Source organism: Schistocerca gregaria, unplaced genomic scaffold (genome assembly GCF_023897955.1).
Source record: "Schistocerca gregaria isolate iqSchGreg1 unplaced genomic scaffold, iqSchGreg1.2 ptg000992l, whole genome shotgun sequence".
NCBI lineage: Eukaryota > Metazoa > Arthropoda > Insecta > Orthoptera > Acrididae > Schistocerca > Schistocerca gregaria.
The window spans coordinates 1-27217 of NW_026062342.1; the positions used below are offsets into that span (position 1 = coordinate 1).

General features: G+C 53.0%; 20 non-coding genes across 20 annotated transcripts; all 20 read right to left on the reverse strand.

The window, feature by feature from the left end:
* Positions 1 to 1104: 1104 nt before the first annotated feature.
* Positions 1105 to 1223, reverse strand: LOC126326448 (5S ribosomal RNA). Its single transcript, XR_007560693.1, has one exon. It is a non-coding gene; the product is annotated as a 5S ribosomal RNA (ribosomal RNA).
* Positions 1224 to 2415: 1192 nt separating this feature from the next.
* Positions 2416 to 2534, reverse strand: LOC126326459 (5S ribosomal RNA). Its single transcript, XR_007560704.1, has one exon. It is a non-coding gene; the product is annotated as a 5S ribosomal RNA (ribosomal RNA).
* A 1192-nt stretch (positions 2535 to 3726) lies between these two features.
* On the reverse strand, positions 3727 to 3845 carry LOC126326470 (5S ribosomal RNA). The gene has a single exon (XR_007560715.1). It is a non-coding gene; the product is annotated as a 5S ribosomal RNA (ribosomal RNA).
* Positions 3846 to 5037: 1192 nt separating this feature from the next.
* Positions 5038 to 5156, reverse strand: LOC126326472 (5S ribosomal RNA). The gene has a single exon (XR_007560717.1). It is a non-coding gene; the product is annotated as a 5S ribosomal RNA (ribosomal RNA).
* A 1192-nt stretch (positions 5157 to 6348) lies between these two features.
* On the reverse strand, positions 6349 to 6467 carry LOC126326473 (5S ribosomal RNA). The gene has a single exon (XR_007560718.1). It is a non-coding gene; the product is annotated as a 5S ribosomal RNA (ribosomal RNA).
* Positions 6468 to 7659: 1192 nt separating this feature from the next.
* LOC126326449 (5S ribosomal RNA) lies at positions 7660 to 7778 on the reverse strand. The gene has a single exon (XR_007560694.1). It is a non-coding gene; the product is annotated as a 5S ribosomal RNA (ribosomal RNA).
* A 1192-nt stretch (positions 7779 to 8970) lies between these two features.
* On the reverse strand, positions 8971 to 9089 carry LOC126326450 (5S ribosomal RNA). The gene has a single exon (XR_007560695.1). It is a non-coding gene; the product is annotated as a 5S ribosomal RNA (ribosomal RNA).
* Positions 9090 to 10281: 1192 nt separating this feature from the next.
* On the reverse strand, positions 10282 to 10400 carry LOC126326451 (5S ribosomal RNA). The gene has a single exon (XR_007560696.1). It is a non-coding gene; the product is annotated as a 5S ribosomal RNA (ribosomal RNA).
* A 1192-nt stretch (positions 10401 to 11592) lies between these two features.
* On the reverse strand, positions 11593 to 11711 carry LOC126326452 (5S ribosomal RNA). Its single transcript, XR_007560697.1, has one exon. It is a non-coding gene; the product is annotated as a 5S ribosomal RNA (ribosomal RNA).
* Positions 11712 to 12903: 1192 nt separating this feature from the next.
* On the reverse strand, positions 12904 to 13022 carry LOC126326453 (5S ribosomal RNA). The gene has a single exon (XR_007560698.1). It is a non-coding gene; the product is annotated as a 5S ribosomal RNA (ribosomal RNA).
* A 1192-nt stretch (positions 13023 to 14214) lies between these two features.
* LOC126326454 (5S ribosomal RNA) lies at positions 14215 to 14333 on the reverse strand. Its single transcript, XR_007560699.1, has one exon. It is a non-coding gene; the product is annotated as a 5S ribosomal RNA (ribosomal RNA).
* Positions 14334 to 15525: 1192 nt separating this feature from the next.
* On the reverse strand, positions 15526 to 15644 carry LOC126326455 (5S ribosomal RNA). Its single transcript, XR_007560700.1, has one exon. It is a non-coding gene; the product is annotated as a 5S ribosomal RNA (ribosomal RNA).
* Positions 15645 to 16836: 1192 nt separating this feature from the next.
* Positions 16837 to 16955, reverse strand: LOC126326456 (5S ribosomal RNA). Its single transcript, XR_007560701.1, has one exon. It is a non-coding gene; the product is annotated as a 5S ribosomal RNA (ribosomal RNA).
* A 1192-nt stretch (positions 16956 to 18147) lies between these two features.
* On the reverse strand, positions 18148 to 18266 carry LOC126326457 (5S ribosomal RNA). The gene has a single exon (XR_007560702.1). It is a non-coding gene; the product is annotated as a 5S ribosomal RNA (ribosomal RNA).
* Positions 18267 to 19458: 1192 nt separating this feature from the next.
* On the reverse strand, positions 19459 to 19577 carry LOC126326458 (5S ribosomal RNA). Its single transcript, XR_007560703.1, has one exon. It is a non-coding gene; the product is annotated as a 5S ribosomal RNA (ribosomal RNA).
* Positions 19578 to 20769: 1192 nt separating this feature from the next.
* Positions 20770 to 20888, reverse strand: LOC126326460 (5S ribosomal RNA). The gene has a single exon (XR_007560705.1). It is a non-coding gene; the product is annotated as a 5S ribosomal RNA (ribosomal RNA).
* A 1192-nt stretch (positions 20889 to 22080) lies between these two features.
* LOC126326461 (5S ribosomal RNA) lies at positions 22081 to 22199 on the reverse strand. The gene has a single exon (XR_007560706.1). It is a non-coding gene; the product is annotated as a 5S ribosomal RNA (ribosomal RNA).
* Positions 22200 to 23391: 1192 nt separating this feature from the next.
* On the reverse strand, positions 23392 to 23510 carry LOC126326462 (5S ribosomal RNA). Its single transcript, XR_007560707.1, has one exon. It is a non-coding gene; the product is annotated as a 5S ribosomal RNA (ribosomal RNA).
* Positions 23511 to 24702: 1192 nt separating this feature from the next.
* LOC126326463 (5S ribosomal RNA) lies at positions 24703 to 24821 on the reverse strand. Its single transcript, XR_007560708.1, has one exon. It is a non-coding gene; the product is annotated as a 5S ribosomal RNA (ribosomal RNA).
* A 1192-nt stretch (positions 24822 to 26013) lies between these two features.
* LOC126326464 (5S ribosomal RNA) lies at positions 26014 to 26132 on the reverse strand. Its single transcript, XR_007560709.1, has one exon. It is a non-coding gene; the product is annotated as a 5S ribosomal RNA (ribosomal RNA).
* Between the last annotated feature and the right edge of the window lie 1085 nt (positions 26133 to 27217).

Here is a 27217-nt window from a genome sequence, read left to right on the forward strand (position 1 = left end):
ACACACGCGAGACAGATCCTCGAGAGCGACGCGCAGTGCGGCGCGCCGCCACGTGGGTCGGACGCACAACACAGCTGCTCGTTGCACCGCCTGTCATTCGTTTGGTGCGTGCGGCCTCCGACACTCGCGGCAGACGCACCTTGTTCTTGTTATCCGGCGCAGGGCTTGCGCGCGGCCGGGCGGCGGGAGGACTGCGCGGGGTGTGGCAGTGTCCTGCTGGACCGACGGAAGCTTTCTCACCTGCCCGACACACGCCGCGATTCCAGATATTTGCGTAATTAGCGCGGTGCATTCTCGCCTGTCCCCTCCCCCTTCCGTCCCGACTTGTCCCGACTTTGCTCGACTGCCGCTCGCTGCCGCTCGGGTCGTGGTCCATATGACAGCACAAGCACGAGAAACATCTGCGAGACTGGCGCCGGCGTGTCCGAGGCGCCGTGTGCGGCCGTTCGGTGCTACTAGAGCAGCGGCCGTGCCGTGCCGGGCCGTGGAAAGGTGCGAAAACACGGACACAAGACAGGCGATTCGACAAAGCATCCATCTCTTCCATCGGCGAAAGATAAATTTTTGTTCACAAATTTGCAGTTGAACACTGCTACAAAACTATAAGAACTGGCGTTTTTCAGAACGTTCCTGTCGCTTCATACTCTTGGTATTTCTAGAGACACTTTGGAAGAGAGGGCTGGCAGGGGTAGCGAAAAGAAGCAAAAAATGAAGACAGCCAGAGTTCCCAGGCGGTCATGGACCCGAATACTAACGTTGTTGCTTATCGTCGGTGATCGGGCGAGAACAGTTGATTTTTTAGTTTTTTGTTTGTTTATTTATTTATTTAGTTAGTTTTTGGAATTAAACGCTCCTACAAAACAGTAGGCTCTGACGCACTTGAAGAGCACATCTGTCGATTCGCAGTGTTTCGTTACTTTCAAGGTGTTCTAGCACTCTTCCTTCGCGCATTCTTGCTCAAACTTAATTTATTACTGTAGTTTCATATGTTACGTTTAATACAGTCGTTTAAAATGCTTGAGGAAGCATCTTTGTCACACCTGAGAGTTAGTATGAAAAGAGGGCTGACCGGTGTAGCGACGTAAAAAGGAAAAAATGAGAGGGAGCCAACAGCACCCGGTGTTCCCAGGCGGTCACCCATCCAAGTACTAACCGGGCCCGATGTTGCTTAACTTCGGTGATCGGACGAGAACCGGTGTATTCAACATGGTATGGCCGTTGGCGTCCTTATACTGTAGCCGCACAGCAGAAGAAGGCTTCGCCTCTCCTCCCAACACACGCAATCGCCGTTTTTCGGTGGCACATTTGACGCAAAGCACGTCCTTCCACCTCGAGAGCGACGCGCAGTGCGGCGCGCCGCCACGTGGGTCGGACGCACAACACAGCTGCTCGTTGCACCGCCTGTCATTCGTTTGGTGCGTGCGGCCTCCGACACTCGCGGCAGACGCACCTTGTTCTTGTTATCCGGCGCAGGGCTTGCGCGCGGCCGGGCGGCGGGAGGACTGCGCGGGGTGTGGCAGTGTCCTGCTGGACCGACGGAAGCTTTCTCACCTGCCCGACACACGCCGCGATTCCAGATATTTGCGTAATTAGCGCGGTGCATTCTCGCCTGTCCCCTCCCCCTTCCGTCCCGACTTGTCCCGACTTTGCTCGACTGCCGCTCGCTGCCGCTCGGGTCGTGGTCCATATGACAGCACAAGCACGAGAAACATCTGCGAGACTGGCGCCGGCGTGTCCGAGGCGCCGTGTGCGGCCGTTCGGTGCTACTAGAGCAGCGGCCGTGCCGTGCCGGGCCGTGGAAAGGTGCGAAAACACGGACACAAGACAGGCGATTCGACAAAGCATCCATCTCTTCCATCGGCGAAAGATAAATTTTTGTTCACAAATTTGCAGTTGAACACTGCTACAAAACTATAAGAACTGGCGTTTTTCAGAACGTTCCTGTCGCTTCATACTCTTGGTATTTCTAGAGACACTTTGGAAGAGAGGGCTGGCAGGGGTAGCGAAAAGAAGCAAAAAATGAAGACAGCCAGAGTTCCCAGGCGGTCATGGACCCGAATACTAACGTTGTTGCTTATCGTCGGTGATCGGGCGAGAACAGTTGATTTTTTAGTTTTTTGTTTGTTTATTTATTTATTTAGTTAGTTTTTGGAATTAAACGCTCCTACAAAACAGTAGGCTCTGACGCACTTGAAGAGCACATCTGTCGATTCGCAGTGTTTCGTTACTTTCAAGGTGTTCTAGCACTCTTCCTTCGCGCATTCTTGCTCAAACTTAATTTATTACTGTAGTTTCATATGTTACGTTTAATACAGTCGTTTAAAATGCTTGAGGAAGCATCTTTGTCACACCTGAGAGTTAGTATGAAAAGAGGGCTGACCGGTGTAGCGACGTAAAAAGGAAAAAATGAGAGGGAGCCAACAGCACCCGGTGTTCCCAGGCGGTCACCCATCCAAGTACTAACCGGGCCCGATGTTGCTTAACTTCGGTGATCGGACGAGAACCGGTGTATTCAACATGGTATGGCCGTTGGCGTCCTTATACTGTAGCCGCACAGCAGAAGAAGGCTTCGCCTCTCCTCCCAACACACGCAATCGCCGTTTTTCGGTGGCACATTTGACGCAAAGCACGTCCTTCCACCTCGAGAGCGACGCGCAGTGCGGCGCGCCGCCACGTGGGTCGGACGCACAACACAGCTGCTCGTTGCACCGCCTGTCATTCGTTTGGTGCGTGCGGCCTCCGACACTCGCGGCAGACGCACCTTGTTCTTGTTATCCGGCGCAGGGCTTGCGCGCGGCCGGGCGGCGGGAGGACTGCGCGGGGTGTGGCAGTGTCCTGCTGGACCGACGGAAGCTTTCTCACCTGCCCGACACACGCCGCGATTCCAGATATTTGCGTAATTAGCGCGGTGCATTCTCGCCTGTCCCCTCCCCCTTCCGTCCCGACTTGTCCCGACTTTGCTCGACTGCCGCTCGCTGCCGCTCGGGTCGTGGTCCATATGACAGCACAAGCACGAGAAACATCTGCGAGACTGGCGCCGGCGTGTCCGAGGCGCCGTGTGCGGCCGTTCGGTGCTACTAGAGCAGCGGCCGTGCCGTGCCGGGCCGTGGAAAGGTGCGAAAACACGGACACAAGACAGGCGATTCGACAAAGCATCCATCTCTTCCATCGGCGAAAGATAAATTTTTGTTCACAAATTTGCAGTTGAACACTGCTACAAAACTATAAGAACTGGCGTTTTTCAGAACGTTCCTGTCGCTTCATACTCTTGGTATTTCTAGAGACACTTTGGAAGAGAGGGCTGGCAGGGGTAGCGAAAAGAAGCAAAAAATGAAGACAGCCAGAGTTCCCAGGCGGTCATGGACCCGAATACTAACGTTGTTGCTTATCGTCGGTGATCGGGCGAGAACAGTTGATTTTTTAGTTTTTTGTTTGTTTATTTATTTATTTAGTTAGTTTTTGGAATTAAACGCTCCTACAAAACAGTAGGCTCTGACGCACTTGAAGAGCACATCTGTCGATTCGCAGTGTTTCGTTACTTTCAAGGTGTTCTAGCACTCTTCCTTCGCGCATTCTTGCTCAAACTTAATTTATTACTGTAGTTTCATATGTTACGTTTAATACAGTCGTTTAAAATGCTTGAGGAAGCATCTTTGTCACACCTGAGAGTTAGTATGAAAAGAGGGCTGACCGGTGTAGCGACGTAAAAAGGAAAAAATGAGAGGGAGCCAACAGCACCCGGTGTTCCCAGGCGGTCACCCATCCAAGTACTAACCGGGCCCGATGTTGCTTAACTTCGGTGATCGGACGAGAACCGGTGTATTCAACATGGTATGGCCGTTGGCGTCCTTATACTGTAGCCGCACAGCAGAAGAAGGCTTCGCCTCTCCTCCCAACACACGCAATCGCCGTTTTTCGGTGGCACATTTGACGCAAAGCACGTCCTTCCACCTCGAGAGCGACGCGCAGTGCGGCGCGCCGCCACGTGGGTCGGACGCACAACACAGCTGCTCGTTGCACCGCCTGTCATTCGTTTGGTGCGTGCGGCCTCCGACACTCGCGGCAGACGCACCTTGTTCTTGTTATCCGGCGCAGGGCTTGCGCGCGGCCGGGCGGCGGGAGGACTGCGCGGGGTGTGGCAGTGTCCTGCTGGACCGACGGAAGCTTTCTCACCTGCCCGACACACGCCGCGATTCCAGATATTTGCGTAATTAGCGCGGTGCATTCTCGCCTGTCCCCTCCCCCTTCCGTCCCGACTTGTCCCGACTTTGCTCGACTGCCGCTCGCTGCCGCTCGGGTCGTGGTCCATATGACAGCACAAGCACGAGAAACATCTGCGAGACTGGCGCCGGCGTGTCCGAGGCGCCGTGTGCGGCCGTTCGGTGCTACTAGAGCAGCGGCCGTGCCGTGCCGGGCCGTGGAAAGGTGCGAAAACACGGACACAAGACAGGCGATTCGACAAAGCATCCATCTCTTCCATCGGCGAAAGATAAATTTTTGTTCACAAATTTGCAGTTGAACACTGCTACAAAACTATAAGAACTGGCGTTTTTCAGAACGTTCCTGTCGCTTCATACTCTTGGTATTTCTAGAGACACTTTGGAAGAGAGGGCTGGCAGGGGTAGCGAAAAGAAGCAAAAAATGAAGACAGCCAGAGTTCCCAGGCGGTCATGGACCCGAATACTAACGTTGTTGCTTATCGTCGGTGATCGGGCGAGAACAGTTGATTTTTTAGTTTTTTGTTTGTTTATTTATTTATTTAGTTAGTTTTTGGAATTAAACGCTCCTACAAAACAGTAGGCTCTGACGCACTTGAAGAGCACATCTGTCGATTCGCAGTGTTTCGTTACTTTCAAGGTGTTCTAGCACTCTTCCTTCGCGCATTCTTGCTCAAACTTAATTTATTACTGTAGTTTCATATGTTACGTTTAATACAGTCGTTTAAAATGCTTGAGGAAGCATCTTTGTCACACCTGAGAGTTAGTATGAAAAGAGGGCTGACCGGTGTAGCGACGTAAAAAGGAAAAAATGAGAGGGAGCCAACAGCACCCGGTGTTCCCAGGCGGTCACCCATCCAAGTACTAACCGGGCCCGATGTTGCTTAACTTCGGTGATCGGACGAGAACCGGTGTATTCAACATGGTATGGCCGTTGGCGTCCTTATACTGTAGCCGCACAGCAGAAGAAGGCTTCGCCTCTCCTCCCAACACACGCAATCGCCGTTTTTCGGTGGCACATTTGACGCAAAGCACGTCCTTCCACCTCGAGAGCGACGCGCAGTGCGGCGCGCCGCCACGTGGGTCGGACGCACAACACAGCTGCTCGTTGCACCGCCTGTCATTCGTTTGGTGCGTGCGGCCTCCGACACTCGCGGCAGACGCACCTTGTTCTTGTTATCCGGCGCAGGGCTTGCGCGCGGCCGGGCGGCGGGAGGACTGCGCGGGGTGTGGCAGTGTCCTGCTGGACCGACGGAAGCTTTCTCACCTGCCCGACACACGCCGCGATTCCAGATATTTGCGTAATTAGCGCGGTGCATTCTCGCCTGTCCCCTCCCCCTTCCGTCCCGACTTGTCCCGACTTTGCTCGACTGCCGCTCGCTGCCGCTCGGGTCGTGGTCCATATGACAGCACAAGCACGAGAAACATCTGCGAGACTGGCGCCGGCGTGTCCGAGGCGCCGTGTGCGGCCGTTCGGTGCTACTAGAGCAGCGGCCGTGCCGTGCCGGGCCGTGGAAAGGTGCGAAAACACGGACACAAGACAGGCGATTCGACAAAGCATCCATCTCTTCCATCGGCGAAAGATAAATTTTTGTTCACAAATTTGCAGTTGAACACTGCTACAAAACTATAAGAACTGGCGTTTTTCAGAACGTTCCTGTCGCTTCATACTCTTGGTATTTCTAGAGACACTTTGGAAGAGAGGGCTGGCAGGGGTAGCGAAAAGAAGCAAAAAATGAAGACAGCCAGAGTTCCCAGGCGGTCATGGACCCGAATACTAACGTTGTTGCTTATCGTCGGTGATCGGGCGAGAACAGTTGATTTTTTAGTTTTTTGTTTGTTTATTTATTTATTTAGTTAGTTTTTGGAATTAAACGCTCCTACAAAACAGTAGGCTCTGACGCACTTGAAGAGCACATCTGTCGATTCGCAGTGTTTCGTTACTTTCAAGGTGTTCTAGCACTCTTCCTTCGCGCATTCTTGCTCAAACTTAATTTATTACTGTAGTTTCATATGTTACGTTTAATACAGTCGTTTAAAATGCTTGAGGAAGCATCTTTGTCACACCTGAGAGTTAGTATGAAAAGAGGGCTGACCGGTGTAGCGACGTAAAAAGGAAAAAATGAGAGGGAGCCAACAGCACCCGGTGTTCCCAGGCGGTCACCCATCCAAGTACTAACCGGGCCCGATGTTGCTTAACTTCGGTGATCGGACGAGAACCGGTGTATTCAACATGGTATGGCCGTTGGCGTCCTTATACTGTAGCCGCACAGCAGAAGAAGGCTTCGCCTCTCCTCCCAACACACGCAATCGCCGTTTTTCGGTGGCACATTTGACGCAAAGCACGTCCTTCCACCTCGAGAGCGACGCGCAGTGCGGCGCGCCGCCACGTGGGTCGGACGCACAACACAGCTGCTCGTTGCACCGCCTGTCATTCGTTTGGTGCGTGCGGCCTCCGACACTCGCGGCAGACGCACCTTGTTCTTGTTATCCGGCGCAGGGCTTGCGCGCGGCCGGGCGGCGGGAGGACTGCGCGGGGTGTGGCAGTGTCCTGCTGGACCGACGGAAGCTTTCTCACCTGCCCGACACACGCCGCGATTCCAGATATTTGCGTAATTAGCGCGGTGCATTCTCGCCTGTCCCCTCCCCCTTCCGTCCCGACTTGTCCCGACTTTGCTCGACTGCCGCTCGCTGCCGCTCGGGTCGTGGTCCATATGACAGCACAAGCACGAGAAACATCTGCGAGACTGGCGCCGGCGTGTCCGAGGCGCCGTGTGCGGCCGTTCGGTGCTACTAGAGCAGCGGCCGTGCCGTGCCGGGCCGTGGAAAGGTGCGAAAACACGGACACAAGACAGGCGATTCGACAAAGCATCCATCTCTTCCATCGGCGAAAGATAAATTTTTGTTCACAAATTTGCAGTTGAACACTGCTACAAAACTATAAGAACTGGCGTTTTTCAGAACGTTCCTGTCGCTTCATACTCTTGGTATTTCTAGAGACACTTTGGAAGAGAGGGCTGGCAGGGGTAGCGAAAAGAAGCAAAAAATGAAGACAGCCAGAGTTCCCAGGCGGTCATGGACCCGAATACTAACGTTGTTGCTTATCGTCGGTGATCGGGCGAGAACAGTTGATTTTTTAGTTTTTTGTTTGTTTATTTATTTATTTAGTTAGTTTTTGGAATTAAACGCTCCTACAAAACAGTAGGCTCTGACGCACTTGAAGAGCACATCTGTCGATTCGCAGTGTTTCGTTACTTTCAAGGTGTTCTAGCACTCTTCCTTCGCGCATTCTTGCTCAAACTTAATTTATTACTGTAGTTTCATATGTTACGTTTAATACAGTCGTTTAAAATGCTTGAGGAAGCATCTTTGTCACACCTGAGAGTTAGTATGAAAAGAGGGCTGACCGGTGTAGCGACGTAAAAAGGAAAAAATGAGAGGGAGCCAACAGCACCCGGTGTTCCCAGGCGGTCACCCATCCAAGTACTAACCGGGCCCGATGTTGCTTAACTTCGGTGATCGGACGAGAACCGGTGTATTCAACATGGTATGGCCGTTGGCGTCCTTATACTGTAGCCGCACAGCAGAAGAAGGCTTCGCCTCTCCTCCCAACACACGCAATCGCCGTTTTTCGGTGGCACATTTGACGCAAAGCACGTCCTTCCACCTCGAGAGCGACGCGCAGTGCGGCGCGCCGCCACGTGGGTCGGACGCACAACACAGCTGCTCGTTGCACCGCCTGTCATTCGTTTGGTGCGTGCGGCCTCCGACACTCGCGGCAGACGCACCTTGTTCTTGTTATCCGGCGCAGGGCTTGCGCGCGGCCGGGCGGCGGGAGGACTGCGCGGGGTGTGGCAGTGTCCTGCTGGACCGACGGAAGCTTTCTCACCTGCCCGACACACGCCGCGATTCCAGATATTTGCGTAATTAGCGCGGTGCATTCTCGCCTGTCCCCTCCCCCTTCCGTCCCGACTTGTCCCGACTTTGCTCGACTGCCGCTCGCTGCCGCTCGGGTCGTGGTCCATATGACAGCACAAGCACGAGAAACATCTGCGAGACTGGCGCCGGCGTGTCCGAGGCGCCGTGTGCGGCCGTTCGGTGCTACTAGAGCAGCGGCCGTGCCGTGCCGGGCCGTGGAAAGGTGCGAAAACACGGACACAAGACAGGCGATTCGACAAAGCATCCATCTCTTCCATCGGCGAAAGATAAATTTTTGTTCACAAATTTGCAGTTGAACACTGCTACAAAACTATAAGAACTGGCGTTTTTCAGAACGTTCCTGTCGCTTCATACTCTTGGTATTTCTAGAGACACTTTGGAAGAGAGGGCTGGCAGGGGTAGCGAAAAGAAGCAAAAAATGAAGACAGCCAGAGTTCCCAGGCGGTCATGGACCCGAATACTAACGTTGTTGCTTATCGTCGGTGATCGGGCGAGAACAGTTGATTTTTTAGTTTTTTGTTTGTTTATTTATTTATTTAGTTAGTTTTTGGAATTAAACGCTCCTACAAAACAGTAGGCTCTGACGCACTTGAAGAGCACATCTGTCGATTCGCAGTGTTTCGTTACTTTCAAGGTGTTCTAGCACTCTTCCTTCGCGCATTCTTGCTCAAACTTAATTTATTACTGTAGTTTCATATGTTACGTTTAATACAGTCGTTTAAAATGCTTGAGGAAGCATCTTTGTCACACCTGAGAGTTAGTATGAAAAGAGGGCTGACCGGTGTAGCGACGTAAAAAGGAAAAAATGAGAGGGAGCCAACAGCACCCGGTGTTCCCAGGCGGTCACCCATCCAAGTACTAACCGGGCCCGATGTTGCTTAACTTCGGTGATCGGACGAGAACCGGTGTATTCAACATGGTATGGCCGTTGGCGTCCTTATACTGTAGCCGCACAGCAGAAGAAGGCTTCGCCTCTCCTCCCAACACACGCAATCGCCGTTTTTCGGTGGCACATTTGACGCAAAGCACGTCCTTCCACCTCGAGAGCGACGCGCAGTGCGGCGCGCCGCCACGTGGGTCGGACGCACAACACAGCTGCTCGTTGCACCGCCTGTCATTCGTTTGGTGCGTGCGGCCTCCGACACTCGCGGCAGACGCACCTTGTTCTTGTTATCCGGCGCAGGGCTTGCGCGCGGCCGGGCGGCGGGAGGACTGCGCGGGGTGTGGCAGTGTCCTGCTGGACCGACGGAAGCTTTCTCACCTGCCCGACACACGCCGCGATTCCAGATATTTGCGTAATTAGCGCGGTGCATTCTCGCCTGTCCCCTCCCCCTTCCGTCCCGACTTGTCCCGACTTTGCTCGACTGCCGCTCGCTGCCGCTCGGGTCGTGGTCCATATGACAGCACAAGCACGAGAAACATCTGCGAGACTGGCGCCGGCGTGTCCGAGGCGCCGTGTGCGGCCGTTCGGTGCTACTAGAGCAGCGGCCGTGCCGTGCCGGGCCGTGGAAAGGTGCGAAAACACGGACACAAGACAGGCGATTCGACAAAGCATCCATCTCTTCCATCGGCGAAAGATAAATTTTTGTTCACAAATTTGCAGTTGAACACTGCTACAAAACTATAAGAACTGGCGTTTTTCAGAACGTTCCTGTCGCTTCATACTCTTGGTATTTCTAGAGACACTTTGGAAGAGAGGGCTGGCAGGGGTAGCGAAAAGAAGCAAAAAATGAAGACAGCCAGAGTTCCCAGGCGGTCATGGACCCGAATACTAACGTTGTTGCTTATCGTCGGTGATCGGGCGAGAACAGTTGATTTTTTAGTTTTTTGTTTGTTTATTTATTTATTTAGTTAGTTTTTGGAATTAAACGCTCCTACAAAACAGTAGGCTCTGACGCACTTGAAGAGCACATCTGTCGATTCGCAGTGTTTCGTTACTTTCAAGGTGTTCTAGCACTCTTCCTTCGCGCATTCTTGCTCAAACTTAATTTATTACTGTAGTTTCATATGTTACGTTTAATACAGTCGTTTAAAATGCTTGAGGAAGCATCTTTGTCACACCTGAGAGTTAGTATGAAAAGAGGGCTGACCGGTGTAGCGACGTAAAAAGGAAAAAATGAGAGGGAGCCAACAGCACCCGGTGTTCCCAGGCGGTCACCCATCCAAGTACTAACCGGGCCCGATGTTGCTTAACTTCGGTGATCGGACGAGAACCGGTGTATTCAACATGGTATGGCCGTTGGCGTCCTTATACTGTAGCCGCACAGCAGAAGAAGGCTTCGCCTCTCCTCCCAACACACGCAATCGCCGTTTTTCGGTGGCACATTTGACGCAAAGCACGTCCTTCCACCTCGAGAGCGACGCGCAGTGCGGCGCGCCGCCACGTGGGTCGGACGCACAACACAGCTGCTCGTTGCACCGCCTGTCATTCGTTTGGTGCGTGCGGCCTCCGACACTCGCGGCAGACGCACCTTGTTCTTGTTATCCGGCGCAGGGCTTGCGCGCGGCCGGGCGGCGGGAGGACTGCGCGGGGTGTGGCAGTGTCCTGCTGGACCGACGGAAGCTTTCTCACCTGCCCGACACACGCCGCGATTCCAGATATTTGCGTAATTAGCGCGGTGCATTCTCGCCTGTCCCCTCCCCCTTCCGTCCCGACTTGTCCCGACTTTGCTCGACTGCCGCTCGCTGCCGCTCGGGTCGTGGTCCATATGACAGCACAAGCACGAGAAACATCTGCGAGACTGGCGCCGGCGTGTCCGAGGCGCCGTGTGCGGCCGTTCGGTGCTACTAGAGCAGCGGCCGTGCCGTGCCGGGCCGTGGAAAGGTGCGAAAACACGGACACAAGACAGGCGATTCGACAAAGCATCCATCTCTTCCATCGGCGAAAGATAAATTTTTGTTCACAAATTTGCAGTTGAACACTGCTACAAAACTATAAGAACTGGCGTTTTTCAGAACGTTCCTGTCGCTTCATACTCTTGGTATTTCTAGAGACACTTTGGAAGAGAGGGCTGGCAGGGGTAGCGAAAAGAAGCAAAAAATGAAGACAGCCAGAGTTCCCAGGCGGTCATGGACCCGAATACTAACGTTGTTGCTTATCGTCGGTGATCGGGCGAGAACAGTTGATTTTTTAGTTTTTTGTTTGTTTATTTATTTATTTAGTTAGTTTTTGGAATTAAACGCTCCTACAAAACAGTAGGCTCTGACGCACTTGAAGAGCACATCTGTCGATTCGCAGTGTTTCGTTACTTTCAAGGTGTTCTAGCACTCTTCCTTCGCGCATTCTTGCTCAAACTTAATTTATTACTGTAGTTTCATATGTTACGTTTAATACAGTCGTTTAAAATGCTTGAGGAAGCATCTTTGTCACACCTGAGAGTTAGTATGAAAAGAGGGCTGACCGGTGTAGCGACGTAAAAAGGAAAAAATGAGAGGGAGCCAACAGCACCCGGTGTTCCCAGGCGGTCACCCATCCAAGTACTAACCGGGCCCGATGTTGCTTAACTTCGGTGATCGGACGAGAACCGGTGTATTCAACATGGTATGGCCGTTGGCGTCCTTATACTGTAGCCGCACAGCAGAAGAAGGCTTCGCCTCTCCTCCCAACACACGCAATCGCCGTTTTTCGGTGGCACATTTGACGCAAAGCACGTCCTTCCACCTCGAGAGCGACGCGCAGTGCGGCGCGCCGCCACGTGGGTCGGACGCACAACACAGCTGCTCGTTGCACCGCCTGTCATTCGTTTGGTGCGTGCGGCCTCCGACACTCGCGGCAGACGCACCTTGTTCTTGTTATCCGGCGCAGGGCTTGCGCGCGGCCGGGCGGCGGGAGGACTGCGCGGGGTGTGGCAGTGTCCTGCTGGACCGACGGAAGCTTTCTCACCTGCCCGACACACGCCGCGATTCCAGATATTTGCGTAATTAGCGCGGTGCATTCTCGCCTGTCCCCTCCCCCTTCCGTCCCGACTTGTCCCGACTTTGCTCGACTGCCGCTCGCTGCCGCTCGGGTCGTGGTCCATATGACAGCACAAGCACGAGAAACATCTGCGAGACTGGCGCCGGCGTGTCCGAGGCGCCGTGTGCGGCCGTTCGGTGCTACTAGAGCAGCGGCCGTGCCGTGCCGGGCCGTGGAAAGGTGCGAAAACACGGACACAAGACAGGCGATTCGACAAAGCATCCATCTCTTCCATCGGCGAAAGATAAATTTTTGTTCACAAATTTGCAGTTGAACACTGCTACAAAACTATAAGAACTGGCGTTTTTCAGAACGTTCCTGTCGCTTCATACTCTTGGTATTTCTAGAGACACTTTGGAAGAGAGGGCTGGCAGGGGTAGCGAAAAGAAGCAAAAAATGAAGACAGCCAGAGTTCCCAGGCGGTCATGGACCCGAATACTAACGTTGTTGCTTATCGTCGGTGATCGGGCGAGAACAGTTGATTTTTTAGTTTTTTGTTTGTTTATTTATTTATTTAGTTAGTTTTTGGAATTAAACGCTCCTACAAAACAGTAGGCTCTGACGCACTTGAAGAGCACATCTGTCGATTCGCAGTGTTTCGTTACTTTCAAGGTGTTCTAGCACTCTTCCTTCGCGCATTCTTGCTCAAACTTAATTTATTACTGTAGTTTCATATGTTACGTTTAATACAGTCGTTTAAAATGCTTGAGGAAGCATCTTTGTCACACCTGAGAGTTAGTATGAAAAGAGGGCTGACCGGTGTAGCGACGTAAAAAGGAAAAAATGAGAGGGAGCCAACAGCACCCGGTGTTCCCAGGCGGTCACCCATCCAAGTACTAACCGGGCCCGATGTTGCTTAACTTCGGTGATCGGACGAGAACCGGTGTATTCAACATGGTATGGCCGTTGGCGTCCTTATACTGTAGCCGCACAGCAGAAGAAGGCTTCGCCTCTCCTCCCGACACACGCAATCGCCGTTTTTCGGTGGCACATTTGACGCAAAGCACGTCCTTCCACCTCGAGAGCGACGCGCAGTGCGGCGCGCCGCCACGTGGGTCGGACGCACAACACAGCTGCTCGTTGCACCGCCTGTCATTCGTTTGGTGCGTGCGGCCTCCGACACTCGCGGCAGACGCACCTTGTTCTTGTTATCCGGCGCAGGGCTTGCGCGCGGCCGGGCGGCGGGAGGACTGCGCGGGGTGTGGCAGTGTCCTGCTGGACCGACGGAAGCTTTCTCACCTGCCCGACACACGCCGCGATTCCAGATATTTGCGTAATTAGCGCGGTGCATTCTCGCCTGTCCCCTCCCCCTTCCGTCCCGACTTGTCCCGACTTTGCTCGACTGCCGCTCGCTGCCGCTCGGGTCGTGGTCCATATGACAGCACAAGCACGAGAAACATCTGCGAGACTGGCGCCGGCGTGTCCGAGGCGCCGTGTGCGGCCGTTCGGTGCTACTAGAGCAGCGGCCGTGCCGTGCCGGGCCGTGGAAAGGTGCGAAAACACGGACACAAGACAGGCGATTCGACAAAGCATCCATCTCTTCCATCGGCGAAAGATAAATTTTTGTTCACAAATTTGCAGTTGAACACTGCTACAAAACTATAAGAACTGGCGTTTTTCAGAACGTTCCTGTCGCTTCATACTCTTGGTATTTCTAGAGACACTTTGGAAGAGAGGGCTGGCAGGGGTAGCGAAAAGAAGCAAAAAATGAAGACAGCCAGAGTTCCCAGGCGGTCATGGACCCGAATACTAACGTTGTTGCTTATCGTCGGTGATCGGGCGAGAACAGTTGATTTTTTAGTTTTTTGTTTGTTTATTTATTTATTTAGTTAGTTTTTGGAATTAAACGCTCCTACAAAACAGTAGGCTCTGACGCACTTGAAGAGCACATCTGTCGATTCGCAGTGTTTCGTTACTTTCAAGGTGTTCTAGCACTCTTCCTTCGCGCATTCTTGCTCAAACTTAATTTATTACTGTAGTTTCATATGTTACGTTTAATACAGTCGTTTAAAATGCTTGAGGAAGCATCTTTGTCACACCTGAGAGTTAGTATGAAAAGAGGGCTGACCGGTGTAGCGACGTAAAAAGGAAAAAATGAGAGGGAGCCAACAGCACCCGGTGTTCCCAGGCGGTCACCCATCCAAGTACTAACCGGGCCCGATGTTGCTTAACTTCGGTGATCGGACGAGAACCGGTGTATTCAACATGGTATGGCCGTTGGCGTCCTTATACTGTAGCCGCACAGCAGAAGAAGGCTTCGCCTCTCCTCCCAACACACGCAATCGCCGTTTTTCGGTGGCACATTTGACGCAAAGCACGTCCTTCCACCTCGAGAGCGACGCGCAGTGCGGCGCGCCGCCACGTGGGTCGGACGCACAACACAGCTGCTCGTTGCACCGCCTGTCATTCGTTTGGTGCGTGCGGCCTCCGACACTCGCGGCAGACGCACCTTGTTCTTGTTATCCGGCGCAGGGCTTGCGCGCGGCCGGGCGGCGGGAGGACTGCGCGGGGTGTGGCAGTGTCCTGCTGGACCGACGGAAGCTTTCTCACCTGCCCGACACACGCCGCGATTCCAGATATTTGCGTAATTAGCGCGGTGCATTCTCGCCTGTCCCCTCCCCCTTCCGTCCCGACTTGTCCCGACTTTGCTCGACTGCCGCTCGCTGCCGCTCGGGTCGTGGTCCATATGACAGCACAAGCACGAGAAACATCTGCGAGACTGGCGCCGGCGTGTCCGAGGCGCCGTGTGCGGCCGTTCGGTGCTACTAGAGCAGCGGCCGTGCCGTGCCGGGCCGTGGAAAGGTGCGAAAACACGGACACAAGACAGGCGATTCGACAAAGCATCCATCTCTTCCATCGGCGAAAGATAAATTTTTGTTCACAAATTTGCAGTTGAACACTGCTACAAAACTATAAGAACTGGCGTTTTTCAGAACGTTCCTGTCGCTTCATACTCTTGGTATTTCTAGAGACACTTTGGAAGAGAGGGCTGGCAGGGGTAGCGAAAAGAAGCAAAAAATGAAGACAGCCAGAGTTCCCAGGCGGTCATGGACCCGAATACTAACGTTGTTGCTTATCGTCGGTGATCGGGCGAGAACAGTTGATTTTTTAGTTTTTTGTTTGTTTATTTATTTATTTAGTTAGTTTTTGGAATTAAACGCTCCTACAAAACAGTAGGCTCTGACGCACTTGAAGAGCACATCTGTCGATTCGCAGTGTTTCGTTACTTTCAAGGTGTTCTAGCACTCTTCCTTCGCGCATTCTTGCTCAAACTTAATTTATTACTGTAGTTTCATATGTTACGTTTAATACAGTCGTTTAAAATGCTTGAGGAAGCATCTTTGTCACACCTGAGAGTTAGTATGAAAAGAGGGCTGACCGGTGTAGCGACGTAAAAAGGAAAAAATGAGAGGGAGCCAACAGCACCCGGTGTTCCCAGGCGGTCACCCATCCAAGTACTAACCGGGCCCGATGTTGCTTAACTTCGGTGATCGGACGAGAACCGGTGTATTCAACATGGTATGGCCGTTGGCGTCCTTATACTGTAGCCGCACAGCAGAAGAAGGCTTCGCCTCTCCTCCCAACACACGCAATCGCCGTTTTTCGGTGGCACATTTGACGCAAAGCACGTCCTTCCACCTCGAGAGCGACGCGCAGTGCGGCGCGCCGCCACGTGGGTCGGACGCACAACACAGCTGCTCGTTGCACCGCCTGTCATTCGTTTGGTGCGTGCGGCCTCCGACACTCGCGGCAGACGCACCTTGTTCTTGTTATCCGGCGCAGGGCTTGCGCGCGGCCGGGCGGCGGGAGGACTGCGCGGGGTGTGGCAGTGTCCTGCTGGACCGACGGAAGCTTTCTCACCTGCCCGACACACGCCGCGATTCCAGATATTTGCGTAATTAGCGCGGTGCATTCTCGCCTGTCCCCTCCCCCTTCCGTCCCGACTTGTCCCGACTTTGCTCGACTGCCGCTCGCTGCCGCTCGGGTCGTGGTCCATATGACAGCACAAGCACGAGAAACATCTGCGAGACTGGCGCCGGCGTGTCCGAGGCGCCGTGTGCGGCCGTTCGGTGCTACTAGAGCAGCGGCCGTGCCGTGCCGGGCCGTGGAAAGGTGCGAAAACACGGACACAAGACAGGCGATTCGACAAAGCATCCATCTCTTCCATCGGCGAAAGATAAATTTTTGTTCACAAATTTGCAGTTGAACACTGCTACAAAACTATAAGAACTGGCGTTTTTCAGAACGTTCCTGTCGCTTCATACTCTTGGTATTTCTAGAGACACTTTGGAAGAGAGGGCTGGCAGGGGTAGCGAAAAGAAGCAAAAAATGAAGACAGCCAGAGTTCCCAGGCGGTCATGGACCCGAATACTAACGTTGTTGCTTATCGTCGGTGATCGGGCGAGAACAGTTGATTTTTTAGTTTTTTGTTTGTTTATTTATTTATTTAGTTAGTTTTTGGAATTAAACGCTCCTACAAAACAGTAGGCTCTGACGCACTTGAAGAGCACATCTGTCGATTCGCAGTGTTTCGTTACTTTCAAGGTGTTCTAGCACTCTTCCTTCGCGCATTCTTGCTCAAACTTAATTTATTACTGTAGTTTCATATGTTACGTTTAATACAGTCGTTTAAAATGCTTGAGGAAGCATCTTTGTCACACCTGAGAGTTAGTATGAAAAGAGGGCTGACCGGTGTAGCGACGTAAAAAGGAAAAAATGAGAGGGAGCCAACAGCACCCGGTGTTCCCAGGCGGTCACCCATCCAAGTACTAACCGGGCCCGATGTTGCTTAACTTCGGTGATCGGACGAGAACCGGTGTATTCAACATGGTATGGCCGTTGGCGTCCTTATACTGTAGCCGCACAGCAGAAGAAGGCTTCGCCTCTCCTCCCAACACACGCAATCGCCGTTTTTCGGTGGCACATTTGACGCAAAGCACGTCCTTCCACCTCGAGAGCGACGCGCAGTGCGGCGCGCCGCCACGTGGGTCGGACGCACAACACAGCTGCTCGTTGCACCGCCTGTCATTCGTTTGGTGCGTGCGGCCTCCGACACTCGCGGCAGACGCACCTTGTTCTTGTTATCCGGCGCAGGGCTTGCGCGCGGCCGGGCGGCGGGAGGACTGCGCGGGGTGTGGCAGTGTCCTGCTGGACCGACGGAAGCTTTCTCACCTGCCCGACACACGCCGCGATTCCAGATATTTGCGTAATTAGCGCGGTGCATTCTCGCCTGTCCCCTCCCCCTTCCGTCCCGACTTGTCCCGACTTTGCTCGACTGCCGCTCGCTGCCGCTCGGGTCGTGGTCCATATGACAGCACAAGCACGAGAAACATCTGCGAGACTGGCGCCGGCGTGTCCGAGGCGCCGTGTGCGGCCGTTCGGTGCTACTAGAGCAGCGGCCGTGCCGTGCCGGGCCGTGGAAAGGTGCGAAAACACGGACACAAGACAGGCGATTCGACAAAGCATCCATCTCTTCCATCGGCGAAAGATAAATTTTTGTTCACAAATTTGCAGTTGAACACTGCTACAAAACTATAAGAACTGGCGTTTTTCAGAACGTTCCTGTCGCTTCATACTCTTGGTATTTCTAGAGACACTTTGGAAGAGAGGGCTGGCAGGGGTAGCGAAAAGAAGCAAAAAATGAAGACAGCCAGAGTTCCCAGGCGGTCATGGACCCGAATACTAACGTTGTTGCTTATCGTCGGTGATCGGGCGAGAACAGTTGATTTTTTAGTTTTTTGTTTGTTTATTTATTTATTTAGTTAGTTTTTGGAATTAAACGCTCCTACAAAACAGTAGGCTCTGACGCACTTGAAGAGCACATCTGTCGATTCGCAGTGTTTCGTTACTTTCAAGGTGTTCTAGCACTCTTCCTTCGCGCATTCTTGCTCAAACTTAATTTATTACTGTAGTTTCATATGTTACGTTTAATACAGTCGTTTAAAATGCTTGAGGAAGCATCTTTGTCACACCTGAGAGTTAGTATGAAAAGAGGGCTGACCGGTGTAGCGACGTAAAAAGGAAAAAATGAGAGGGAGCCAACAGCACCCGGTGTTCCCAGGCGGTCACCCATCCAAGTACTAACCGGGCCCGATGTTGCTTAACTTCGGTGATCGGACGAGAACCGGTGTATTCAACATGGTATGGCCGTTGGCGTCCTTATACTGTAGCCGCACAGCAGAAGAAGGCTTCGCCTCTCCTCCCAACACACGCAATCGCCGTTTTTCGGTGGCACATTTGACGCAAAGCACGTCCTTCCACCTCGAGAGCGACGCGCAGTGCGGCGCGCCGCCACGTGGGTCGGACGCACAACACAGCTGCTCGTTGCACCGCCTGTCATTCGTTTGGTGCGTGCGGCCTCCGACACTCGCGGCAGACGCACCTTGTTCTTGTTATCCGGCGCAGGGCTTGCGCGCGGCCGGGCGGCGGGAGGACTGCGCGGGGTGTGGCAGTGTCCTGCTGGACCGACGGAAGCTTTCTCACCTGCCCGACACACGCCGCGATTCCAGATATTTGCGTAATTAGCGCGGTGCATTCTCGCCTGTCCCCTCCCCCTTCCGTCCCGACTTGTCCCGACTTTGCTCGACTGCCGCTCGCTGCCGCTCGGGTCGTGGTCCATATGACAGCACAAGCACGAGAAACATCTGCGAGACTGGCGCCGGCGTGTCCGAGGCGCCGTGTGCGGCCGTTCGGTGCTACTAGAGCAGCGGCCGTGCCGTGCCGGGCCGTGGAAAGGTGCGAAAACACGGACACAAGACAGGCGATTCGACAAAGCATCCATCTCTTCCATCGGCGAAAGATAAATTTTTGTTCACAAATTTGCAGTTGAACACTGCTACAAAACTATAAGAACTGGCGTTTTTCAGAACGTTCCTGTCGCTTCATACTCTTGGTATTTCTAGAGACACTTTGGAAGAGAGGGCTGGCAGGGGTAGCGAAAAGAAGCAAAAAATGAAGACAGCCAGAGTTCCCAGGCGGTCATGGACCCGAATACTAACGTTGTTGCTTATCGTCGGTGATCGGGCGAGAACAGTTGATTTTTTAGTTTTTTGTTTGTTTATTTATTTATTTAGTTAGTTTTTGGAATTAAACGCTCCTACAAAACAGTAGGCTCTGACGCACTTGAAGAGCACATCTGTCGATTCGCAGTGTTTCGTTACTTTCAAGGTGTTCTAGCACTCTTCCTTCGCGCATTCTTGCTCAAACTTAATTTATTACTGTAGTTTCATATGTTACGTTTAATACAGTCGTTTAAAATGCTTGAGGAAGCATCTTTGTCACACCTGAGAGTTAGTATGAAAAGAGGGCTGACCGGTGTAGCGACGTAAAAAGGAAAAAATGAGAGGGAGCCAACAGCACCCGGTGTTCCCAGGCGGTCACCCATCCAAGTACTAACCGGGCCCGATGTTGCTTAACTTCGGTGATCGGACGAGAACCGGTGTATTCAACATGGTATGGCCGTTGGCGTCCTTATACTGTAGCCGCACAGCAGAAGAAGGCTTCGCCTCTCCTCCCAACACACGCAATCGCCGTTTTTCGGTGGCACATTTGACGCAAAGCACGTCCTTCCACCTCGAGAGCGACGCGCAGTGCGGCGCGCCGCCACGTGGGTCGGACGCACAACACAGCTGCTCGTTGCACCGCCTGTCATTCGTTTGGTGCGTGCGGCCTCCGACACTCGCGGCAGACGCACCTTGTTCTTGTTATCCGGCGCAGGGCTTGCGCGCGGCCGGGCGGCGGGAGGACTGCGCGGGGTGTGGCAGTGTCCTGCTGGACCGACGGAAGCTTTCTCACCTGCCCGACACACGCCGCGATTCCAGATATTTGCGTAATTAGCGCGGTGCATTCTCGCCTGTCCCCTCCCCCTTCCGTCCCGACTTGTCCCGACTTTGCTCGACTGCCGCTCGCTGCCGCTCGGGTCGTGGTCCATATGACAGCACAAGCACGAGAAACATCTGCGAGACTGGCGCCGGCGTGTCCGAGGCGCCGTGTGCGGCCGTTCGGTGCTACTAGAGCAGCGGCCGTGCCGTGCCGGGCCGTGGAAAGGTGCGAAAACACGGACACAAGACAGGCGATTCGACAAAGCATCCATCTCTTCCATCGGCGAAAGATAAATTTTTGTTCACAAATTTGCAGTTGAACACTGCTACAAAACTATAAGAACTGGCGTTTTTCAGAACGTTCCTGTCGCTTCATACTCTTGGTATTTCTAGAGACACTTTGGAAGAGAGGGCTGGCAGGGGTAGCGAAAAGAAGCAAAAAATGAAGACAGCCAGAGTTCCCAGGCGGTCATGGACCCGAATACTAACGTTGTTGCTTATCGTCGGTGATCGGGCGAGAACAGTTGATTTTTTAGTTTTTTGTTTGTTTATTTATTTATTTAGTTAGTTTTTGGAATTAAACGCTCCTACAAAACAGTAGGCTCTGACGCACTTGAAGAGCACATCTGTCGATTCGCAGTGTTTCGTTACTTTCAAGGTGTTCTAGCACTCTTCCTTCGCGCATTCTTGCTCAAACTTAATTTATTACTGTAGTTTCATATGTTACGTTTAATACAGTCGTTTAAAATGCTTGAGGAAGCATCTTTGTCACACCTGAGAGTTAGTATGAAAAGAGGGCTGACCGGTGTAGCGACGTAAAAAGGAAAAAATGAGAGGGAGCCAACAGCACCCGGTGTTCCCAGGCGGTCACCCATCCAAGTACTAACCGGGCCCGATGTTGCTTAACTTCGGTGATCGGACGAGAACCGGTGTATTCAACATGGTATGGCCGTTGGCGTCCTTATACTGTAGCCGCACAGCAGAAGAAGGCTTCGCCTCTCCTCCCAACACACGCAATCGCCGTTTTTCGGTGGCACATTTGACGCAAAGCACGTCCTTCCACCTCGAGAGCGACGCGCAGTGCGGCGCGCCGCCACGTGGGTCGGACGCACAACACAGCTGCTCGTTGCACCGCCTGTCATTCGTTTGGTGCGTGCGGCCTCCGACACTCGCGGCAGACGCACCTTGTTCTTGTTATCCGGCGCAGGGCTTGCGCGCGGCCGGGCGGCGGGAGGACTGCGCGGGGTGTGGCAGTGTCCTGCTGGACCGACGGAAGCTTTCTCACCTGCCCGACACACGCCGCGATTCCAGATATTTGCGTAATTAGCGCGGTGCATTCTCGCCTGTCCCCTCCCCCTTCCGTCCCGACTTGTCCCGACTTTGCTCGACTGCCGCTCGCTGCCGCTCGGGTCGTGGTCCATATGACAGCACAAGCACGAGAAACATCTGCGAGACTGGCGCCGGCGTGTCCGAGGCGCCGTGTGCGGCCGTTCGGTGCTACTAGAGCAGCGGCCGTGCCGTGCCGGGCCGTGGAAAGGTGCGAAAACACGGACACAAGACAGGCGATTCGACAAAGCATCCATCTCTTCCATCGGCGAAAGATAAATTTTTGTTCACAAATTTGCAGTTGAACACTGCTACAAAACTATAAGAACTGGCGTTTTTCAGAACGTTCCTGTCGCTTCATACTCTTGGTATTTCTAGAGACACTTTGGAAGAGAGGGCTGGCAGGGGTAGCGAAAAGAAGCAAAAAATGAAGACAGCCAGAGTTCCCAGGCGGTCATGGACCCGAATACTAACGTTGTTGCTTATCGTCGGTGATCGGGCGAGAACAGTTGATTTTTTAGTTTTTTGTTTGTTTATTTATTTATTTAGTTAGTTTTTGGAATTAAACGCTCCTACAAAACAGTAGGCTCTGACGCACTTGAAGAGCACATCTGTCGATTCGCAGTGTTTCGTTACTTTCAAGGTGTTCTAGCACTCTTCCTTCGCGCATTCTTGCTCAAACTTAATTTATTACTGTAGTTTCATATGTTACGTTTAATACAGTCGTTTAAAATGCTTGAGGAAGCATCTTTGTCACACCTGAGAGTTAGTATGAAAAGAGGGCTGACCGGTGTAGCGACGTAAAAAGGAAAAAATGAGAGGGAGCCAACAGCACCCGGTGTTCCCAGGCGGTCACCCATCCAAGTACTAACCGGGCCCGATGTTGCTTAACTTCGGTGATCGGACGAGAACCGGTGTATTCAACATGGTATGGCCGTTGGCGTCCTTATACTGTAGCCGCACAGCAGAAGAAGGCTTCGCCTCTCCTCCCAACACACGCAATCGCCGTTTTTCGGTGGCACATTTGACGCAAAGCACGTCCTTCCACCTCGAGAGCGACGCGCAGTGCGGCGCGCCGCCACGTGGGTCGGACGCACAACACAGCTGCTCGTTGCACCGCCTGTCATTCGTTTGGTGCGTGCGGCCTCCGACACTCGCGGCAGACGCACCTTGTTCTTGTTATCCGGCGCAGGGCTTGCGCGCGGCCGGGCGGCGGGAGGACTGCGCGGGGTGTGGCAGTGTCCTGCTGGACCGACGGAAGCTTTCTCACCTGCCCGACACACGCCGCGATTCCAGATATTTGCGTAATTAGCGCGGTGCATTCTCGCCTGTCCCCTCCCCCTTCCGTCCCGACTTGTCCCGACTTTGCTCGACTGCCGCTCGCTGCCGCTCGGGTCGTGGTCCATATGACAGCACAAGCACGAGAAACATCTGCGAGACTGGCGCCGGCGTGTCCGAGGCGCCGTGTGCGGCCGTTCGGTGCTACTAGAGCAGCGGCCGTGCCGTGCCGGGCCGTGGAAAGGTGCGAAAACACGGACACAAGACAGGCGATTCGACAAAGCATCCATCTCTTCCATCGGCGAAAGATAAATTTTTGTTCACAAATTTGCAGTTGAACACTGCTACAAAACTATAAGAACTGGCGTTTTTCAGAACGTTCCTGTCGCTTCATACTCTTGGTATTTCTAGAGACACTTTGGAAGAGAGGGCTGGCAGGGGTAGCGAAAAGAAGCAAAAAATGAAGACAGCCAGAGTTCCCAGGCGGTCATGGACCCGAATACTAACGTTGTTGCTTATCGTCGGTGATCGGGCGAGAACAGTTGATTTTTTAGTTTTTTGTTTGTTTATTTATTTATTTAGTTAGTTTTTGGAATTAAACGCTCCTACAAAACAGTAGGCTCTGACGCACTTGAAGAGCACATCTGTCGATTCGCAGTGTTTCGTTACTTTCAAGGTGTTCTAGCACTCTTCCTTCGCGCATTCTTGCTCAAACTTAATTTATTACTGTAGTTTCATATGTTACGTTTAATACAGTCGTTTAAAATGCTTGAGGAAGCATCTTTGTCACACCTGAGAGTTAGTATGAAAAGAGGGCTGACCGGTGTAGCGACGTAAAAAGGAAAAAATGAGAGGGAGCCAACAGCACCCGGTGTTCCCAGGCGGTCACCCATCCAAGTACTAACCGGGCCCGATGTTGCTTAACTTCGGTGATCGGACGAGAACCGGTGTATTCAACATGGTATGGCCGTTGGCGTCCTTATACTGTAGCCGCACAGCAGAAGAAGGCTTCGCCTCTCCTCCCAACACACGCAATCGCCGTTTTTCGGTGGCACATTTGACGCAAAGCACGTCCTTCCACCTCGAGAGCGACGCGCAGTGCGGCGCGCCGCCACGTGGGTCGGACGCACAACACAGCTGCTCGTTGCACCGCCTGTCATTCGTTTGGTGCGTGCGGCCTCCGACACTCGCGGCAGACGCACCTTGTTCTTGTTATCCGGCGCAGGGCTTGCGCGCGGCCGGGCGGCGGGAGGACTGCGCGGGGTGTGGCAGTGTCCTGCTGGACCGACGGAAGCTTTCTCACCTGCCCGACACACGCCGCGATTCCAGATATTTGCGTAATTAGCGCGGTGCATTCTCGCCTGTCCCCTCCCCCTTCCGTCCCGACTTGTCCCGACTTTGCTCGACTGCCGCTCGCTGCCGCTCGGGTCGTGGTCCATATGACAGCACAAGCACGAGAAACATCTGCGAGACTGGCGCCGGCGTGTCCGAGGCGCCGTGTGCGGCCGTTCGGTGCTACTAGAGCAGCGGCCGTGCCGTGCCGGGCCGTGGAAAGGTGCGAAAACACGGACACAAGACAGGCGATTCGACAAAGCATCCATCTCTTCCATCGGCGAAAGATAAATTTTTGTTCACAAATTTGCAGTTGAACACTGCTACAAAACTATAAGAACTGGCGTTTTTCAGAACGTTCCTGTCGCTTCATACTCTTGGTATTTCTAGAGACACTTTGGAAGAGAGGGCTGGCAGGGGTAGCGAAAAGAAGCAAAAAATGAAGACAGCCAGAGTTCCCAGGCGGTCATGGACCCGAATACTAACGTTGTTGCTTATCGTCGGTGATCGGGCGAGAACAGTTGATTTTTTAGTTTTTTGTTTGTTTATTTATTTATTTAGTTAGTTTTTGGAATTAAACGCTCCTACAAAACAGTAGGCTCTGACGCACTTGAAGAGCACATCTGTCGATTCGCAGTGTTTCGTTACTTTCAAGGTGTTCTAGCACTCTTCCTTCGCGCATTCTTGCTCAAACTTAATTTATTACTGTAGTTTCATATGTTACGTTTAATACAGTCGTTTAAAATGCTTGAGGAAGCATCTTTGTCACACCTGAGAGTTAGTATGAAAAGAGGGCTGACCGGTGTAGCGACGTAAAAAGGAAAAAATGAGAGGGAGCCAACAGCACCCGGTGTTCCCAGGCGGTCACCCATCCAAGTACTAACCGGGCCCGATGTTGCTTAACTTCGGTGATCGGACGAGAACCGGTGTATTCAACATGGTATGGCCGTTGGCGTCCTTATACTGTAGCCGCACAGCAGAAGAAGGCTTCGCCTCTCCTCCCAACACACGCAATCGCCGTTTTTCGGTGGCACATTTGACGCAAAGCACGTCCTTCCACCTCGAGAGCGACGCGCAGTGCGGCGCGCCGCCACGTGGGTCGGACGCACAACACAGCTGCTCGTTGCACCGCCTGTCATTCGTTTGGTGCGTGCGGCCTCCGACACTCGCGGCAGACGCACCTTGTTCTTGTTATCCGGCGCAGGGCTTGCGCGCGGCCGGGCGGCGGGAGGACTGCGCGGGGTGTGGCAGTGTCCTGCTGGACCGACGGAAGCTTTCTCACCTGCCCGACACACGCCGCGATTCCAGATATTTGCGTAATTAGCGCGGTGCATTCTCGCCTGTCCCCTCCCCCTTCCGTCCCGACTTGTCCCGACTTTGCTCGACTGCCGCTCGCTGCCGCTCGGGTCGTGGTCCATATGACAGCACAAGCACGAGAAACATCTGCGAGACTGGCGCCGGCGTGTCCGAGGCGCCGTGTGCGGCCGTTCGGTGCTACTAGAGCAGCGGCCGTGCCGTGCCGGGCCGTGGAAAGGTGCGAAAACACGGACACAAGACAGGCGATTCGACAAAGCATCCATCTCTTCCATCGGCGAAAGATAAATTTTTGTTCACAAATTTGCAGTTGAACACTGCTACAAAACTATAAGAACTGGCGTTTTTCAGAACGTTCCTGTCGCTTCATACTCTTGGTATTTCTAGAGACACTTTGGAAGAGAGGGCTGGCAGGGGTAGCGAAAAGAAGCAAAAAATGAAGACAGCCAGAGTTCCCAGGCGGTCATGGACCCGAATACTAACGTTGTTGCTTATCGTCGGTGATCGGGCGAGAACAGTTGATTTTTTAGTTTTTTGTTTGTTTATTTATTTATTTAGTTAGTTTTTGGAATTAAACGCTCCTACAAAACAGTAGGCTCTGACGCACTTGAAGAGCACATCTGTCGATTCGCAGTGTTTCGTTACTTTCAAGGTGTTCTAGCACTCTTCCTTCGCGCATTCTTGCTCAAACTTAATTTATTACTGTAGTTTCATATGTTACGTTTAATACAGTCGTTTAAAATGCTTGAGGAAGCATCTTTGTCACACCTGAGAGTTAGTATGAAAAGAGGGCTGACCGGTGTAGCGACGTAAAAAGGAAAAAATGAGAGGGAGCCAACAGCACCCGGTGTTCCCAGGCGGTCACCCATCCAAGTACTAACCGGGCCCGATGTTGCTTAACTTCGGTGATCGGACGAGAACCGGTGTATTCAACATGGTATGGCCGTTGGCGTCCTTATACTGTAGCCGCACAGCAGAAGAAGGCTTCGCCTCTCCTCCCAACACACGCAATCGCCGTTTTTCGGTGGCACATTTGACGCAAAGCACGTCCTTCCACCTCGAGAGCGACGCGCAGTGCGGCGCGCCGCCACGTGGGTCGGACGCACAACACAGCTGCTCGTTGCACCGCCTGTCATTCGTTTGGTGCGTGCGGCCTCCGACACTCGCGGCAGACGCACCTTGTTCTTGTTATCCGGCGCAGGGCTTGCGCGCGGCCGGGCGGCGGGAGGACTGCGCGGGGTGTGGCAGTGTCCTGCTGGACCGACGGAAGCTTTCTCACCTGCCCGACACACGCCGCGATTCCAGATATTTGCGTAATTAGCGCGGTGCATTCTCGCCTGTCCCCTCCCCCTTCCGTCCCGACTTGTCCCGACTTTGCTCGACTGCCGCTCGCTGCCGCTCGGGTCGTGGTCCATATGACAGCACAAGCACGAGAAACATCTGCGAGACTGGCGCCGGCGTGTCCGAGGCGCCGTGTGCGGCCGTTCGGTGCTACTAGAGCAGCGGCCGTGCCGTGCCGGGCCGTGGAAAGGTGCGAAAACACGGACACAAGACAGGCGATTCGACAAAGCATCCATCTCTTCCATCGGCGAAAGATAAATTTTTGTTCACAAATTTGCAGTTGAACACTGCTACAAAACTATAAGAACTGGCGTTTTTCAGAACGTTCCTGTCGCTTCATACTCTTGGTATTTCTAGAGACACTTTGGAAGAGAGGGCTGGCAGGGGTAGCGAAAAGAAGCAAAAAATGAAGACAGCCAGAGTTCCCAGGCGGTCATGGACCCGAATACTAACGTTGTTGCTTATCGTCGGTGATCGGGCGAGAACAGTTGATTTTTTAGTTTTTTGTTTGTTTATTTATTTATTTAGTTAGTTTTTGGAATTAAACGCTCCTACAAAACAGTAGGCTCTGACGCACTTGAAGAGCACATCTGTCGATTCGCAGTGTTTCGTTACTTTCAAGGTGTTCTAGCACTCTTCCTTCGCGCATTCTTGCTCAAACTTAATTTATTACTGTAGTTTCATATGTTACGTTT